Below are 377 nucleotides of genomic sequence, written 5' to 3' on the forward strand. Positions count from 1 at the left end.
AGAGATGTCTCACTCTGGAGCTAAAACTAGAGAGATGTCTCACTCTGGAGATAAAACTAGAGAGATGTCTCACTCTGGCGCTAAAACTAGTGAGATGTCTCACTCTGGAGCTAACACAGAGACCTAAACACACAGGGTGTAAACAGGATCTGCTGCAATGTGCAGTACAACCAAAATATGGTGTTTTTTTGAAAATGAAACCATGGAAACCTATTCTGGTCCAACCTCAAAATACAATGACCTGACATGAGCAAAGGGGACGCGGGTCAGAGTCAAACCCCCGGGCCCGCTGCATTAAGAAGCAAAGCTCTTGACATGGGCGCCCTCTCTGCCAACTGAGCTATCTGTGTAAAGTATTACAGTACAGTATTATTTGG

The sequence above is a fragment of the Etheostoma cragini genome, chromosome 16, assembly GCF_013103735.1.
Source record: "Etheostoma cragini isolate CJK2018 chromosome 16, CSU_Ecrag_1.0, whole genome shotgun sequence".
NCBI classification, from domain to species: Eukaryota; Metazoa; Chordata; class Actinopteri; order Perciformes; family Percidae; genus Etheostoma; species Etheostoma cragini.